The 17,872-nt window shown below is 36.5% G+C and overlaps 1 long non-coding RNA gene across 5 annotated transcripts in view; it reads left to right on the top strand.

Annotated features, from left to right (window-relative positions):
* LOC143663561 (uncharacterized) overlaps positions 1-6,442 on the top strand; it is an 82,340-nt gene extending 75,898 nt beyond the window's left edge. For all 5 annotated transcript variants that reach the window (XR_013166044.1, XR_013166047.1, XR_013166045.1 and 2 more), the window contains one exon: positions 6,344-6,442. This is a non-coding gene — a long non-coding RNA (uncharacterized LOC143663561). The remainder of the gene's footprint in view (positions 1-6,343) is intronic.
* The last annotated feature ends 11,430 nt before the right edge of the window (positions 6,443-17,872 follow it).

The raw sequence follows: 17,872 nt of genomic DNA, 5'->3' as shown, positions 1-17,872 counted from the left end.
TACTAGAAAAATGTGATGCTGCCATTGCAAATATCAAAAATGTGGAAACAACATAGGAATTGGGTAATATTAGGCAGAGACTAGAAGAGTTGTGAGGTGTTTTTTATAGAAAAAGCCTAGAGTGCTTTAAGGAGATTGTTGGTGGAAATATGGGTGGTAAAATTACTTCCAATGAAGCCTTAAGGAAAAAAGGCAAATGTGCTATCTTGAGAACTTGAGGAAAGGAAATCTTTGTTTAAAAATGCTAGAGGGTGGGCAACGGTGGCAGAGGGGCAGAGTGTTCGCCTGCTGTGCTGGAGACTCAGGGTTGATTCCTGGTGACTGCTCATGCAAAAATAAAATAAATAAACAAACAAACAAATAAATAAATAAATGTCAGAAAACATGGCACAGTTAAGACCTGATGTAGATGGCAAGGCACATGAGGCATGTACTGGTCTCTCCCTTCTTTTTCAATTCCATTGATGTACAGGTTTTGGCTGCCACCTCTGTAGCGTTTTCTCTCTCTGCCTAAATTTCATTCTATTTATAAAGGACTCCAGTAATAGGATTAAGACCTAAGCTGATAAGGTGAGCCAAACCACCTTAAACTGAAGAAACCTAATCAAAATCCCTACTCACAATGATTTCACACCTGCAGCAATGGAGTAAGATTAAGAATATGTTTTTCTGGGTTACACACAGCTCCTAGACCACCACAAGCTATTCACTGGACACCAAAAAGACAGGTTCTCTCCATGTGCAAATACATTCATTCCATCATAACATCCCCAAAGCCTTAAGTCCTTTCAGTAACAATGCTAAGGACAAAGTCTCATCAAAATTATTCATGGGTTTGGTCACCTCGGGCACAATTCCTGTCTGTTTGTGGAGTTATGAAATTGAGAAACCAAGATAGCTGTGTCCAATCTACAATGAAGGGTCAGGAATAGGATAGATAGGCCCATTGCAATAAGGAGAAATTGGTAAAAAAACAGGGGTCACAGTTCTCCAAAAATTCTGAAACCCAGCAGGGAAAATTCCATTAGATTTCCAGTTATGAGAGTCATCCATGGATCAATGTTTTGTACTTCAGGCCTGATGGAGCAGCAGCCCCACCCCTTCCAAAAATTTTCAGAATGGCTATGATCTCCCTGAACACTGGGGTGAAGGACCCACCCTCACCAAGCATTAGAGTGGCAGCCAGACTCTCTTTGAACACGGTGAGCAGGCCTCACTATCTCTGAGCATTGGGATGACAGGACAGTACCTGAACAGCAGGGTGGAAGGCTATTTCAGTTTGCTAGTCTGCTCAAAGAAAATACCATGAAAAGAGTTGGCTTTGAGTAACTGGAATTTATTAGCTTATAGTTTGAGGCCATGGGAATCTCCAAATCAAAGCATCATCAAGGTAATGCTTTCTTCCTAAAGATCAGCTGCCAGTGTTCCTTGGGTCCTCTGCCACATGGCAAGTCACATGGTGGATTCTGCTGATCTCTCCCTTTCTTCTCAGTTTTATTCCTTTCAGCTCCTTGCTTCCATGGGGCTTTATTACTTCCAGCTCCTTGCTTCTCTATCTCTCTTCATTTTGTTTATAGAGAACTCCATTATGAGTATTAAGACCCATTCTAAATGAGGTGGATCACATCTTAACTGAAGTAGCCCCTGCAAAAGGTCCTGACTTTACCATGATTCCACCCCCACAGGAATGGATCAAATTAAAAAATGTGCTCTTCTAGGGTACATACAACTCCAAACTACTGCAAAAACCAGCCCTCCACATGCCAGGGCAAATGACCTGTTAATTGACTGTTTTAGTTAATTGACTGTACAAGTAGTCATTTGGAATAGAAGCCAAGATGAATCAGATGTTAAAATTAACAAAAGAACACTTTATAATAGCTATTGTAAATATGCTCAAGACTTAAAGGCAGAGATAGTCATACTGAGTAAAGAGGTAGAGAATTTCACTAGAGACATGAAAGTATAAGAAGAAATCAAACTGAAATTCTAGTACTAAAAAGATACAGTATCTTAAAAAATAATGGATGTGTTTACTAATATAGCAAAGATAGCAGAAAAAGAGTCAGGGGTTTTGAAGACAGATCAATAAAAATCATTAATTCTGAATAACAGAGTAAAAAGGTTGAACTATATCAAGGAAAAGCACTTCAGTGACCTGTGGGAAAATATCAGGCAGTATAACATGTGTAATATATACTTCTTGAACCAAACTTCCATGATAGCCTTCTACTCCTGTCCTTACTTTCCATAATTTCTTGTTTGTTTCCTTCTTAGATTTATTCTCATTTATAATTATTTCACATACTAATAAACTTTACTTTAAGATTTATTATTTTCCCTTCAAACACATAAATGAATTTGGTTCTGAACACTTACAGTTCTGATGGGGCTATTGGCTTTGCTGCATAAGAGTTCACACAGTCAGTCTTTCCTAAGATGCTGTGACTGAAGCCTGACATAGAAGACATGTGGGATCTTAAAAAAAATTAGCATTTGAGTCACACTTAACTTCCCTAACTATTTGCTTTCCAAACTTGTATACATGAAGAAACCCAAATAAACTGTTGTTCAGAACCTGAGAAAAAAAGAAAATCCCTCCTTGGGGCTACAGGTAACCAGAGTTAGCCCCTCAAACCTGACTCAAAGTAGAGTGAATCAAGATATTGGCTGACATTTAAGTAATTTACATCTTCTTGCCACATGTATGTCTACTGATTAATGTTAGCACTCTGAATGTGCTAAAAGCTAGTAAATAATTCATTCATTCATTAAAATCATTTCTTCATTCATTCCTTAAAAAATATTGAATTCCCACTATGTGTCAGGCATTAATTCATATATTTATTCATAATACGAAAAACATTCTGCCCTTGTGGAATTTACATTTTAGTTATGATTGGCAGATTATGCTTGACAAGTACTTTAGGAAAAAAATCAGAAAAAGTTAGAGAAGATGTGTAGTATTGGAACATTGCAATTTTCAACAGAATAGTCAAAGGAAGATCTCACTGAATATGCTACATTGGAGTGAAAACTTGAAGAACTGAGAGAGGTATATATGAACATATCTAAGGAAAAGTATTCTAGGTAGAAAAAGAGCCCGAGTGAAATCCCTGAGTGGGAAAGATGGTTGGCATGTTCAAGTAATAGTGAGGTTAGCCAGTGTAGCTAAGCAATAGTGCAGAGAGGGTTAACAAGGGAAGTCAGAATGGAGTTGTTTTAGTTTGCTAATGCTGCCAGAATGCAATATACCAGAAATGGATTGACTTTTATAAAGGGGATTTATTAAGTTACAAATTTACATTTCTAAGGCTATAAAAATGTCAGACTGATGGTATCTGAAACATCTCTGTCAGCTGGGAAGGCAAGTGACTGGCATCTGCTAGTCCTTGGCTTCTGGTTTCCAACAGCTTCTGCATCTCCAAATATCTTTGTCTATGTTGGCTTTGAGATTTTTCCAAAATAAATCCCTCTTTAAGTACTCCAGTAAGCAGATTAAGACCTATCTTAAAGGGACAGCAATATATTTCCATGAAAACCACTTAATCAAAAGGTCCCACCCACAATTGGAGGGGTCATATATCCATGGAAACAACTTAATCAAAAGGTCTTACCTCAAATGATAGGTCTGCCTCCACAAAATTGGATTAGGAAGGACATGGCTTTTCTGGCATGCACAACATCCTCAAACCAGCACGTTCTGCACACTGCATCCCCTAAAGACATGTTCTCTCCATATAAAAAATACATTCATTCCATCACAATGTCACAAAAAAACTTAAACCATTTCAGTAACAATACAAATACAGTGCAAAGCCAAAACCTGAACAAAATCTCATCAAGTCAGTTACAGGCATGGTCTGTCCTAAAGCAAAAATTCTTCTTTGTGAAACTGTGAAAAATCAGAACAAGTTATCTGTTGCCAATACGCTGTTAATATATCTGTGGTATACCTCTTTGATACCAAAGAGGGAAAGTCATAGGATAAATATTCCCATTACCATAGGAAGATATCGGAAGGTGAACAGCAGTCACTGGACACAAACAATTCTTAAAACCACCAGGGTAAACTCCATTAGATTTCAAAGTCAAAGGGTAATTTCTCATCTTCAGGTCTTGGAAGAGCAGCATTCTCACACTTTCCAAAGGCTTGCACAGTGGCTCTGTTCTCTCCAAATGTTGGAGTGAGGGTAGAAACCTTGGGGAAGTTTGGGAAGACCACCTTTTTCTTGGCTTCACCCTCTCTAAGTATCAGACCATCACCCAAGCTCTCTTCCATCTCCAGGGCACATGCCCAACCCTCTCAGAAAAATGGAATGGCAGTAAGGCTCCCTCCTGGCCCCAAGGAATGTGCTTGGGTGGCAACACTCTTCCTCCTGCCCTCTGCCTCCAAGGCAAACTCACCTTTTCCATGTGGGTCCACTCTCCTGGCCTGATAGTTCTTGGCTTCAGACCTTAGCTTCCATGGTTCTGCCTTTGAGTTAATTTTTCCTTTGGTTTGTCCCTTTTATGTTCCTTTTAATTCCATTTTTACAGGTCTTGCAAGAAATCTGTTGGTTTTCCATACAGTAGACATGGATCACACCCATCAGATAATAGGATCTTTTTCAAATCCTTCCTGGATTTAATTTTAACTCCATTTCCAATTCTGGCTTTCTCTGAAATGGCTGATTTGTCCCATGTTTGGTTAAATCCTCACACGGGGCACTATTGTCAAGGTCTCCCTTTCTGGAAGCCCAGAATTTTCAAGACCATAAGTTTCTAGTTGCTCTGTACCCAAGATTCTCAGCTTATTTCTTTCCTGTCACATTTTACTATAAGCTGCAAGGAACAGTCAGGATTCATTTTCCACACTTAGTTTGGAAATCTTTTCTGCTAAAGATCCAAGTTAATCACTCTCAAATTCTGCCTTATATCCACCACCAGCATTAATTTTGCCAAATTCTCTGCCCATTTCAAACAAGGGTCACCTTCCTTCCAGTTTGCAATGACATGTTCATCATTTCTGTCTAAACCTTCATTGGTGATATCTTTAGAATGCACATTTCTTCTAACAGTCTCTTTAAAGTATTCTAGGCCTTCTCTATCAAGCTCCTCACAATTCTTTCAGAATCTTCCCCTTATTCGTGTAAAAAGCCATTTCAACATGTTTTCTATTTGCAAACCACAGCTAACCTCACTTTTCTGATATCAAAATGTGTTTTACTTTGCTAATGCTGCCAGAATGCAATATGCTAGAAATGGTTTGGCTTTTATAAAGGGGATTTATTAAGTTACAAGTTTACATTTCTAAAGCTATAAAAATGAAATGTACAAACTAAGGAATGTAGAGAAAGATGCCTTAACTCAAGAAAGGCCAGTGGGTCTGGAACACCTCTGTCAGTTGGAAAGACATGTAGCCGGTGTCTGCTGGTCCTTTGACTTTTGGTTTCAAACAGCTTACCCAGGGTAAGCATTTTCTTTCTGCATCTCCAAAGGTCTCTGTCCATGTCAGCTCTGAGCTTTTTTCAAAATGGTTCCCTCTTAAAGGACTTCAGTAAGTAGATTAAGACCCATCTTTCATAGGCAGAAATATATCTCCATAGACACCACCTAATCATAAGTTCCCACCCACAATTGGATGGGTCACATCTCCATGGAAACAACCTAATCACAAGGTCCCACCCTGAACAATAAGCCTGCTTCCACGAGATCAGATTAGGGAAAAGAATATGGCTTTTCTGGGGTACACAACATCCTCAAACCAGCACGAGAATCAACTGATTTAGGTCCTATTAAACATCATCGAGTCCTTGACATGTACTCAGAGGAAAATGGTCAGCCATTGGAATATTTGAACAGAGGAATGCCACTGGCTAAATTGTATATTAAATGAATCATTATAACCTCTGGGTTAAGAATACATTATGTGAGGAAGCTAAGAGTAGAAGCAAGAACATGTTAGGAAGCTATTGCAATGATTCAAGGACTGAATTTTCCTCTGGTATAATGAAACGTGACAGACAATTAAAACTGTGTTTGCTTCTCTGGATTATGATGTGGTTACTCTAGCTCCCTTTTCAACTGCTTATTTTTATAAGGCCTGAAAGCTGATTCATGTATCAATAGCTTTCCAATTTTTCAGGATACATCATTTACAATAGAGTAGATTAAGGGACAAGCCACATTTTTTTCTAATATTATTTTTCTTCTAATGATATTAGTTCCAGGAGATTGAGTGATAGACTTCTTTTAATGCAGAATGAAGTTATCTTTTTTTTTTTTTTTTTTACATTCAAAGACAGTATAAGCTTTCACTCTTTTTTTTACCTACAATTGTATCACTTTCTTATCAATTTAGGTAACCCCTTGGGTTTCACATATAGAAGAAAGTGGAAGAAAACATCTCAAAGGTGAGCACCATCTTCAAGAATTCAGCTGTCCAATTACTCAACTTTCCTAACATTAAAACAAAAACATACTCATATGTTTTAATTCTTTTAGATAAAGGTGTCTTTTAGATCAGTTGATGCTTTGGCAAATGAATCAATGGTTGATGGCTAATTTGTAGATCTGAAAATGTTGATTCAATTGAGCAAAACTGCTTAAACAAAGTTCAAAAAAGACACCAGCATGACAGTCAAGAATGCCAGAACACACACATTCGCATACATTTTAACAATGGCTTCATTACTGTGCATTCTAATACATAAGTGAAGTTGGTTCTGACAGCTCTATGAGGCTACCAGATATTCATGAGTAAAGAGACATTAGGTGAAGAATGATTTATATTTAAGTTATTCTTTTATGCTGGTAACAGAATAAATACTTTAGTTTTACTAACACACCACTCTACATTCAAATTAGAGTTCGAGCACTTAATATTTGTGTGCACTTGGAGATGTAACTAAACTTCCCTAAGCTTTAGTTTCCTCCTCTGTAAAATGGAAATAGTTAACAGTGTCTGTTTCATAGGATCACAAATAATTAAAGGAAGTAGTGCATGTAAAGATTTTAGCGCAGTTCCTTCCAGTTGTTCAATAAATGCTAGCTATCATCACTATTGTTATCATCAATACAACTTTTTATATTAGGATTATATTTCATTTTATGTGTTGTGGTAGGTTGAGTTATTTACCATGTTGTTGAAATCATAATTAGCATCCCTGTCACTGTGAACCATTGTAAAGAGGACTTCTTGAAGATGTTATTTCATTAAGATGTGGTGAACTGAACCAGGTGGGCCTTAATCTGGATTCCTGGAGGCCTTATGAAAAGAACACAGAAAGCACAGTAACAAGGAAAGGAGATGAGATCACCATGTGAAGGGAGGCAGAGATAAGCCAAGGAACTCCAAGGGTTGCTGGCAGCCAGCATGAGGATTCTATAGATTTTAGGGAAGAAAGTTTTGGCTTGATGAGATCTTAATTTCAGATTTCTTTTAGCCTCAAAACTCTGAGTTAATAAATTCCTGTTGTTTAAGCTATTCCATCGTGTGGTATTTGTCATAGTGGCTTTGTACACTGAGACATAGAATTCTCATATTAAGAAAGCACTTTTTTTTCCTCTCATTGACAACATAGCTTGAAATAAGTATACATTTTATGATCAGAAAAAATGGAAAAATTTTAAATAGTTACATAAAAACATGAGAACACCAAATAAAGTTCAAAGGAACACAATATGTCCTTTAAGGGAGATTTTTATCTTGTTTATTTAATATAAAGCTGTGCTTTCTTCAGCATATAAATTATATGCTCGACCTCAAAGCACTTAGTGGAACAGGGGCAAAAATCATATATTCACATTTTAGTTTTTAAATTTTTAGATAAACAAAGTCTGGAAATAGCTTAGAGAGAAAATGTATTTCTGCTCTCAGGATGAGAAAGATTGAAGATTTATACACACATATATGTGTGCATGTATACAGACATATATATTATTAGTAATAACAGAAGAGGATTTTTCTTATAGAAATATTATGTACTGTGTAGAGTTGCATATTTTTTGTTTCTGTTGACTAAATGATCATTGAAGGAAAAAATCTAGTAGGATGAAACTCATTATATTCTGACTGTGGGTGTCAGCAGACAGTAGGATGATGAAGTGAGGATGAACTGACATATTCATGGTTGGTAGAATTTCTCAACTAATTCAAAGGCCAAATAACAGGTTTCTAAAATGTATTTCTGCATTAAAAAAAATCTTATAGCCAATAACAGATTGGTGATTAGCCTTAGTTTTCTGACTGTAATAACAAATAACCATGAAATAGATTGGCTTAAACAACAGGAATTTATTGGCTCATGGTTTGAGGCTAGAAGAAGTCCCAAATCAGGGCACCAGCAAATCAATGCTTTCTCCCTGAAGACTATGGTGTTCTGGTGCTTGTTGTCTGCAATCCTTAGATCCTGTCTTTTCCATGAAATAGCAACATGCATGTCAGTGTCTTCTTGCTTTTCTGGATTCCACTGACTTCCAGCTTCTCTTCCTTATGTCTCTTTTTTTCATAAAGTCTTCAGTAATAGGATTAGAGCCAACTTCATTCAATTTTGCCACAACTTAAGTAAAATAGATCTTTAAAATGTCCTATATGGGTTCACAACCACAGGAATGGATAAAGATTAAGAACACATATTTTCTAGGATACTGTTTTAGTATGCTAAAGCTGTCAAAATGCAAAATACCAGAAATGGATCAGCTTAATAAAGCATATTTATTTAAGCTGAAATTATACAGTTCTAAGGCCTTAAAAAATGTCTTATACTAAGGCATCCAGAGAAAGATAACTTGACTCTGAAGAAATGCCAATGACAGTCACATGAGAAGGCACATAACTGACATCTGCTATTCCTTGTTTCCATTTCTGTTGCTTTTGGCTTGTTTCTAGTGGCTTCTTCTCTGTCTGTAGGTCACGATTTAGTTGCTCCAGGGAAAAACTCTGGGCTTCATCTCTCTGCTTAGGATCTCATGGAAAGGCACAAGATTAACGTCTGCCAGGCTCTGGTTTCTGCCTAGCTTCTGTCAATTCTCTCAGCTACTGGTGTCTCCTGGGGCTTCTGCAGTTTCAAACAACTGTGTCTAAGCTTTCTCCCAAATGCTTCTCTGTGTAGGCTTTTTCAAGGACTCCAGTAAACTAATCAAGATCCACCTTGAATGGGTGAAGTCACATCTCCATCTAATCAAAAGATCACATCCACAATTGGTTTTGTCACATCTCCACATAAATAATCTAATCAAAAGGTTGCCCCTGCAATATTGAATCAGGATTAGAAGAATAAGGCTTTTTTAGGGTACATAACAATTTAAAACCAACACAGGTACCTAATTGAACTTATCACACAATTTGAAATCTTAAAATATGAATTTGAATTTTTATCAAAGTAGACCTTTGACTGAATATTATATAAAGACTTTTGCTTCTAAGTTCTACATGCTATTGATATTTGCAAGAGTGTTTATGCACACTTCCAAGATAATTTTAACTGCATTATTTCATTCCTATAGGTTTAATTTAGGAGCCATTGTTCACTTCTGTTGGCTTATACAGCATACTTATACAACAGTATGTGCTTTTGAAGAGGTCAGAACTGAGTAATTAAATCCTACTTGAAAATGAAAATAAATTTAAACACTGTTCGTACCTTTTCAACTGCTCCTATCTAACTTTAAGAGCTACTTTTCTGAAACAATATTGTTGTTTATATTAACCACAGTAGACAGCTTTAGAGGGAAATTATATTTTGATTTCATGAATTAATGAGTTATTTTATGGGATATCCCTTTTCCTTGTTTGGAGAGTAAAAATCAACACAAGATAGGAACATTTATCATACAAATACTTGAAGACTTTACATGTAACATTTAAAAATGTACCAAAATATGTCTTGGTGAACATTTTTTGTCCCTATGACTGCTGTATTTAATCTTTTTTGATAATTGTGTGTGTGATATTAGTGTAGTAGAGCATTTACATAATGAATTGATTTGAAATAGGGGTCTACTGGCTCTCAGTTTATGTCTTGAAGCATGAAGACTAATTATCTTTAGTTTATCTTTTAACTGCAAGCAGAATAATTGGTAATGAAATTATATAGTCCTTTTCAAAATGCAGATATGTTATTTGACTCAGGAGCCTCCTGCATCAGTGAATTTCATTATCAGATATTTTTTTTTTTTGGAAACAAACTAGTTCTTTTAAGTATTTGTGTATATATGCATGCTCCTCTGTTTATATTTGCTTTCTTGATTTGAATAGATGTTTTGAAAGAAAGTGAAAAAATAAGTTAATCACAAATTTGTATTTTGTTATAGAGCAATCTGATTTGTTATTCAAAAGTAATCCATAGGGTCTATTAGTTTGAAGAACAGAAATTAACCCCGATTAGTGTTTAGAATGTCTATTTATCGTCTTTTCTGTATCTTCAATTTTCTGATACCTCCTTTCTCACAACCCTTTTTGGAGATGAATATGCCTTTATTTTCAAAGAGAAAATAGAAGCTAATAGTTGGACTTTCCTCAATTATCTACTACTAAGCTTCAGGCTCCCCACAATATTTTCTTTTTCTTTTCTTTCTTCTTCTTCTTTTTTTTTTTTACATGGACAAGTACTGGGAATCAAACCCAGGTCTCCAGCATGGCAGGCAAGAACTCTGCCTGCTGAGCCACCATGGCCCGTCCTTCCTACAATATTTTTGTAATAGAGGAAATGGTCCTTTCTCATCCAGGGATATCTCCCAAATTGTGCTTTGGAATCCATGCTCTCCAAAATTATCTGAAATTGTATAATCAAATATCTCAAGTTCTTCTTTACATAATTAATATCTTCTTACAATTGAATCATTCCCATTGATATCTCTTCATGTTCTATTTCCTTCTGCTTAAAATATTAAAAATAGAATTCCTCATTAGAACCCACACTTTACTTTAGACAGTGTACTATCTCTTTTCTCTCCTTTAGATTATCTTCTCACTCAATTTATCACTCACTCAATTCACTAAAATTTGGATTTGCTTTCATTACTTCACATAATCACCCTCTTTAGTTGAATAATGACCTCTAATTTGCTATTTCTAAAAGACATTTTTTCAATTCCCATTATTAACTCTCATTATTTTACAAACTCTTTTGGATTCTTGAAGTTCATGAAACAATACTCTCTTCTTTCACTTCATTTTTCTCTGGTGACTATATATAATTCCTTTGCATGCTTAACCTCAACTATGTCCAATGTTGGAGTTCCTCTGGAATTGGCCCAGAGCTCTTTATCTTTACAGATTTTTCTTAGGCATTGTTACTCACATTCTTGACTTCAATTATAAACTATACTAAAATGACCCAAACATCATTCTGGTCCCTGAAACTATAAGGCAGGGAATAAATATTCTTAAATGAAGAATTAAACAGATAGATTTGGAGCCTTCATTTCAAATTATTCCATTGTATATTTTAGAATCTTCACTTTTAAAAATTGAAATAAATGATAGCCTTTAATTGGATATAGGCATTTTTAATCTTTTTTGGGGAAAATAATTTAAAAGTGTCAAGAGTATTTAATTTCCAATTCAAAAGAAATTTTAGAAATAACCCCACAAAAGAAAAAATGAAAAAGTAGTCTTCATTTTCCCACTAAATATAAGAAGAAACCATATAAAATTAGTTGAAAACAATTAGTGTGTCAGCTGAGGTGCTCTACCGCAAGGAGATTTTTAATGCTGTCATAAAGGAATTACAATGTTCAAATCCATGGTATGATGGTTTGGAGCTATATACCCAAGAAAAACATTTTCTTAATTGTATTCCATTCTTGTGGGTGTGAATTCTTGTAAATAGGAGTTTTTGATGAAATTACATCACTTAAATTGTGGTCCAGCTGAATCATGATGGAACTTAATCCAATTACTGAAAATACTATAGAGAAGATCAGAGAAAGAGAAAACTAGAGGAAGCAGCCAGAAGCTGAAGTCAGCAGAATCTAGAAGAGGAAGAAGAAGCCAGAAGAGGCTACCATGTGTATTGCCATGACAGAAGAGTCAAGGATCTCTGGCAGTCCATCCCAGAACACCAATCTTTAGAAAGAAAGCAATGCCTTGATTATGCCTTGATTTGGACTTCTCTTAGCCTCAAAAGCATGAGCTGCTAAATTCCCACTGTTAAGTCAACCCATCAAATGGTATCTGCTTTAGCAATGAAGAAAGTAAAATACATAGTCAGCTCTGTGTGAGGCTTTAAATTCCACTGCAACTAGGTTTACCACCATAGGAAAGGAGTTTAAAATACCACCTCTCTTCCTCTTGAAAACAATGGTGTGGAAATCCATACAGAGAACAGCAGCTTCAGTTTAGAAAGTAAAATGTTGCAATGCATAAGTCCATAAATGAGCCAGTCCATGATATATGATTAATTAGTATAGTTGCATACTATTGGGACTAGGTACTCCTAAATGTAAATATAGAATAATGTGATTAATTGGTAAGTTACACTTTTTTATGATGAAAAGATATTTTAAGTAAATAAACCTGGGCTTGAATTTCATCTTTGCTGCTTATTTTTGGGATAATTTGTGGGATACTTCTTTCCTTCCTATTTTTGAGTTGAAGTCAGTTAGCTTATTGGTAAAATTGAGGTCATGTAGTTCTCCATTATTTTAGGAATAGATCACATAATTTAGCTTTTTGCATGACTCACAGTAGAACTCATTCAACATTTCTTGTCTTGACTGTTCCATCTCTGCATTTTCCCTCTTTTCTTCTCTAAGATGGTACTCATTGTGAATGTACCATTCCTATCTATCATTTAAAACACCAACAGATCATCTGTTAGGATCTTAATTGACAATATATTAAGAACTTTAGATCTCATCAGAAGGGAGTGGAAAATATTTCCAGATGAATACCCTCCCTATGCTATTGGGTAAAGAGCACAGAATCTGATGTCCAAAGGAGCTGAGTTTGAATCCCACATCAATCACGGTAACTTTGGGCAAGCTAATTTTCTTTCTAAGTTTTTGTCGTCAAAGTTGTAAAGTTATGAATTCAAATAGCACAGAATCTGATGTCCAAAGGAGCTGAGTTTGAATCCCACATCAATCACGGTAACTTTGGGCAAGCTAATTTTCTTTCTAAGTTTTTGTTGTCAAAGTTGTAAAGTCATGAATTCAAATATAATTTCTCTATAGACTTATGGGGAGAATTTAAAATGGCATTTGTGAATTGCTTGTGATGCTAATATTATCTGACATATATATATATGTATGTATTAAAGCACTCATTAAATACTAGCTTTTATTTTCATTGTTATTCTTGATACCACTAGATTCATAATGCACATGGAAATTACTTATTCTGTTGATTTATTAGAACTGAACTTCATAATACATCTGTACATAAAGCACTAAGTACGCATAGATTTTTGTGTAAATTTACTACTAAACTAATAATTAGTGTTTTTGAAAGGTCTTAAGTAAAAATGTATTCCTACAATATCTGGGTAAAGGCAAGTTTTATTTCCCTGATTTACTGATTTAATAAATGAGTCTCTGAAAGTCCTAGAGAGATTAAACCAAGGTCTGCTTCTTTAAGCCCATACCAATTCCCTCATTTATTTTTGATTTATCATAGCCTGGGATTTTATACCCTCTACTTGCAAACTTAAATTGCTTAACCTGCACTCATTGTCCTTTCCAGGCTTCCTGCCCAGTGGGTTTGTAATATTATTACTACTTGTTCGCACTTACGCTTCATACTAAAAAAAAAAACAAAACAAATGTTTAATTAAAGTTTAAATTAAGGAAATGAAGAGTTTATAAAATATGTATAGTTTACAATTTTATGTGTGGGTACTGTTTCTATGTTAAGAACTTTTCTGCAATGCTTCATATTAAGAGCAATAAACTGATACATTAAACAAATGATTTTTATTTTTGTATAATCTTTTCATTGGGGAAAACTTTCTTCAAAGTAACTTAATAAGGAAAGAATAAGAAATAGCTGTTTATTAAGTACCATAGACTGCCTTAGTATGTTTTTAATTATTTTAAGGTTGTAATAAAAAGCAGCATGACTAGTATAACCATGCTGTAGGCAATTTTAAATACTGTAGACCACAAATAAGGTAACATTCACTGAAAGGATGGTTCTCTGTTTTTGCTAGCACTTAGAACATAATTTCCTCCATGTGTGTGCTTATATTTAATGATCTTTTAAATTTCATTTACACAAAAGATCCCTATGTTATTATATATTCTTTAATTCATTCTGGCATAGGATAAATGCCAAGTCTCTAAAATTTTACATGAGCATATTAAAAGTTTAAGTGAATATTTTGAAAACAAAAGCAAAACAAAAATTTCACAATGAATGCATGTTTTATTTCAGACACTGTTATAAGCACTGTGTGGACTGGATCATAACAATAACCAATTTTGTAATTAAGGAAATTGAGGCATATATCAATTTATAGAGTGGTCAAAGGACACAGAAGTAGAAGGAGTGAGAGCCAGAATAATGATTCAGAAAGTAGGGCACCAATACTCTGTATCATTACACTGTGTTGTCATTGTGATGGTTAAGTTTTGGTGTCACCTACACCAGGTTATGGAGTTCAGTTGTTTGGTCAAAAAGGCACTAATCTAATTGTTGCTATAAGGATTTAAATCATCAGTAGGTAATTGTAACTATGGCTGATTACTTTTACAATCAACTGAGAAGATTGGTTCAACAGCAAGAGAAGTCTCATCCATTCATGTAAAGGCCTTACAAGAAGAATTGATGATTTCAGAAGTCAAAAGAAAGAATTTTCATTTATATTCAGTCAGCCAGATTCTCCTGGAGAAATCCACTACAAACATTCACCAGAGTTTCCAGCTTGTAGTCTGCTCTGTGGAATTTGGATTCATTCATCCCCACAGTCATGGTATAGTTCTTATAAAATCTCATTAATCTCATAATAATTGCATTCTATACATATATAATGTAAATGTAAATATAAATATATCCTGTTGATTCTGTTTCCCTAGAGAATCCTGACTAATACAACTATGCTATATGGTGGAGATTGGTTCACATTCACCACAAAAGGCACATTGCTTTGGATGTGAACTCATTTGTAAATAGGATCTTTGAAAATGTTATCAATTAGGATGTGGACTCATTTGTGAGTGGGAGCTTTGAGATTTCTACTTAGATGTGACAAAACTGAATCATAATGGGCACGGAAAACCACTACAGGAAACCAAGGACAGCACCATGTGATGGAAGCAGAGATGCAGGTCAGAGAACCCAAAGAGTGTTGCAGTCCATCACCAGCATGCTACAGACTCCAAGAGAAAGTATGGCCTTGCTGATGTCTTGGTTTAGGACTTTTAGAGAAAACCATGAACAACGAATTCTTTTTATTTGAGCTAGTCTATTGGTTGGTATTCATCATAGCATCCCTGGCAAACCAAGTTACTATAATATATGACAATAGCAATAATAAATAGACTCATAGCATTTACATATCAGATACTATGTGTACCATATATATCTTGTGTTGTTTCTCTATTTTAGCACAAATTATAAAATATCATGTACATGTTTTTAATAAATATTGATCCTTGAAGCTTAGAATAAGTGAGAAATTTGATTGCTAAAGTTAGAGAAACTTTGACAAGAATGAGAATGCAAATTTGAAATTTGTTTGGAATATATTTGATTAGGATTTTAAAAAGCTACGGCTGGGTGGGCCTCGGTGGCTCAGCGGCAAGAACGCTTGCCTGTCATGCCAGAGGACCCAGGTTCGGTTCCCGGTGCTTGTCCATGTAAAAAAAAAAAAAAAAAATTAAAAAAAAAAAAGCTATGGCTGCAGGAGGTGCTTGGAGCCCAGCAGATGTCACCATGACATGCTAAACAAGCCAGAACCTGGAAAGGCAGGTGCAGTCACATTATACTGTACAGTCACAGGTGCAGTATACTAAGCTGAACCCAGCTGACAAGATGTCCTTAACCCATGGAGCTTCCTTGACTTGAGCTTACTTAGAACATCTATTTCCATCTTTTCACCTTCATCTGTATTCTCGGTGATAAACATTCCAGTAAACTAATCAAGACCTACCTGGAGGAATAGGACAGATTTAGTTCAATCCTGCTCTGGAACAGCTACAAAAGGGATGGAAGGGTGACTGAGATGGTGATTCTAGGATTTAAGTGATCTGGGAGAGTCTGCTGTACCACATAGGGTGGCCCTGATTGCAAAAGCTGAGGAACTGACAAGCAGAGAACCAGAGATAATCCAGCTGGTGCAAACAGCCTAATATGGAAGCCTGGAGTCCTCAGGAGTGAATGGATGGAAAGACAGGACTAGAAAGTAAGCCAAGCCACATTCCTTGAATGCACTACCCTCACCAGTGCAGCCCCATAACCCATGATGCACCCCTCACCCAATGCACCTGAATCCAGTCACTTACATCCCCTCCCTGAGCTCCACACACTCCTGACCTGCCAACCCCTCGGTGTGCACCAGCCCCAAAACCCCACCCCAAGCATGTATACATCTGCTCCAGCCCAACCCACCACTCCTGTGTAAGAGCAGTCTCGCCCCTCCCCTCTGAAGGCTTACACCCCTCCCTGACCCCAGTAGGCAGTTGCCAGCATATAAAGGCTGCAGGTGCTTACCTCCAAACCCAGGCTTCACCCATCCCCAACCCACCCTCCCTGAGTTCTGCACCCTTATACATCAGTTTAAGGCACTCCCAGATTCATGCATGCACACAGCCTTTAGTTATGCCCCCAACTCTGGGAAAGCACAGACCTGTGCAGCTGGACCACATCCACCCCCAACTCATGCAGGTACAAGACTACCCACTGCAATAGTTCTGAACATGTACAGAAAGGGTCTCACACCTTAGACCAGTGCACATCAGGGCTCTGCTCCCCAGACCTGTGCGCCTGCACAGTGACATTCTCCTCCACCATTAGGTGTGGGAAGGTGCATCCCCAACTTGCATCTATACCTGCACTGCAATGCATCACCATACTGTTGTGGCCCACCCCATGCTCTGTATCCTGCTCCCACATCCATCCCACAAATATAAGACTTTAGACTACTGAAGAAAATCAACTTCCAAAGTTTCGCTGGTTTGAAAGGATGTTTGTCCCCTAGAACAGTCATGTTTTAATCTAAATCCCATTTCATAAAGGCAGAATAATCCCTATTCAATACCGTATGTTTGAAACTGTAATCAGACCATCTCCCTGGAGATGTGATTTAATCAAGAGTGGTTGTTAAGCTGGATTAGGTGATGACATGTCCCCACCCATTTGCATGGGTCTTAATACGTTTCTGGAGTCCTATAAAAGAGGAAACATTTTGGAGAATGAAAGAGATTCAGACATGGCAGAGAAGAATGATATAGCCACAAGAAGCAGAGAGCCCACAAGCCAGTGACCTTTGGAGATGGAAGAAGGAAAACACCTCCCAGGGAGCTTCATGAAATAGGAAGCCAGAAGAGAAAGCTAGCAGATGATGTCTTGCTGACCATGTGCCCTTCCAGCTGAGAGAGAAACTGTGACTGCATTCGCCATGTGCCTTCTCACTTGAGAGAGAAACCCTGAACTTCGTCGGCCTTCTTGAACCAAGGTATCTTTCCCTGGATGCTTTTGATTGGACATTTATATAGACTTGTTTCCATTGGGACATTTTCTTGGCCTTAGAACTGTAAACTAGCAACTTATTAAATTCCCCCTTTTAAAAGCCATTCTGTTTCTGGTATATTGCAGTCTAGCAGCTAGCAAACTAGAACAAAAGTAAACCAATCAAAATATTTATATGCCACAAAGACAGCAGATCACTAAACATATCATGATGCAGACAGATATAGCCCAGCCTAATGACCAAATTAAAATACCAGA

This window comes from Tamandua tetradactyla, chromosome 19 (assembly GCF_023851605.1).
Source record: "Tamandua tetradactyla isolate mTamTet1 chromosome 19, mTamTet1.pri, whole genome shotgun sequence".
Lineage (NCBI taxonomy): Eukaryota > Metazoa > Chordata > Mammalia > Pilosa > Myrmecophagidae > Tamandua > Tamandua tetradactyla.
Note: the sequence above shows the minus strand (reverse complement) of the source record. Positions and strands in the feature narration are given on the sequence as shown.